Source organism: Lissotriton helveticus (assembly GCF_964261635.1).
Source record: "Lissotriton helveticus chromosome 1_1 unlocalized genomic scaffold, aLisHel1.1 SUPER_1_unloc_24, whole genome shotgun sequence".
In the NCBI taxonomy this organism is placed as follows: Eukaryota; Metazoa; Chordata; class Amphibia; order Caudata; family Salamandridae; genus Lissotriton; species Lissotriton helveticus.
Genome location: NW_027611664.1, coordinates 783,521 through 785,127, shown reverse-complemented (window position 1 = coordinate 785,127; position 1,607 = coordinate 783,521).

Here is a 1,607-nt window from a genome sequence, read left to right as displayed (position 1 = left end):
GCATCATGTAATTCCAGAGAGGAAGCACACACTGTATAAAAGAAAGTTACAACTAAAGGTTTCTTCTGCATACCATCAAAGAAAAGACACATTGGCAAGCAAAAGATTGAAAAATCACCTTTGTTCAACAACCATTTTTAACCAGTTACACAAGTTTGAGACTATCTGCCTCTGGATAGAACACCACGGCCCACTCTGCTCACTCTGGCGAAAAATCTTAAAAAATCACCACTTTATTGTGTTCATGACCATCTCAGATTGTTTCCTTTTTATTGTGTACTGTTCTGTAATTCAATGTAAATCGCCTCAACATTATCTGCTGTGCATGAGTGATATGTAAAACTGTTAATTATAAAAATGGATTAGATGAGCACCGTTGGGCTATAGGTAATGTAAATAAATCCTCGCCTTCGGAACTACAAACCTTAACCTTACACCAAACATAGAAAGGATAAAAGGAACTTTTGTTCTGCGACTAATGATCCACAATAGTACTCTGCACGCTCTAACGCCCTCAGTTACTGCCATTACGTCAGTGCAAAAAGGTACTTATCAGTTTAATCATTAAATATCAGACTAACACCTTATTACTGCATTGCTAAGAACCTATACAAATAGATTTGAGAAAAACTTCAGTCACAAATTAAGTTGCTGCCAGAGAGGCTATTACCTAAATACTACTATCTGCTAGAAACATTTCAACAGGTGTTACAGGACTGCTTCCCGACATTTTTTGCTCAATTCAAGTGTTGAGAAGAATACACACAATTTCTTTTGGTGATAAGTGCTGAACATTATCTAATCAAGCCTGACTCTAAAATCGAGGCAAAATAACCGAAGTTGGGGAAAAAAGTTACCTGTGCCCAAAAAGATACAGCCATAAATCTTATATCACAGAATTTGACAGAATGCACACTGGGGGAAACCACTCTCAGTGCAATGTATGCCAAAAAAGTTTCAGGCGTAAAGCTTATCTCACTGAGCATATGAGAATCCACACTGGGGGAAACCACTCTCCGTGCAAAGTATGCCATAAAAGTTTCAGGCGTAAATCTTATCTCACTGAGCATATGAGAATCCACACTGGGGAAAAACCTTATCAGTGCTCTGAATGCCAGAAAAGCTTTAGAGTCAAACCGAGTCTATATCAACATGCATTAACCCACTCTGTGGAAAAACTTTACCAGTGCGCTGAATGCCAAAAAAGTTTCAACCGTAAATCTCATCTCACTGTTCATATGAGAATCCACACTGGGGAAAAACCTTATCAGTGCTCTGAATGCGACAAATGTTTCAGTCTAAAACCCAGTCTCATTCATCATATAAGAACCCACACTGGGGAAAAACCTTATCAGTGCTCTGAATGCCAGAAAAGGTTTTGGAACAAACCAAGTCTTTCTCGACATGTAATAACCCACTCTGGCAAAAACCCTTACCAGTGCTCTGAATGCCAGAAATGTTTTAGTCAAAAAATCATTCTCACTCAGCATAGAAGAGCCCACACTGGGGATAAACCTTACCAGTGCTCTGAATGCCAGAAATCTTTCATTTACAAACACAATCTCACTCTGCATAGAAGAATCCACTCTGGTGAAAACCCTTATCAG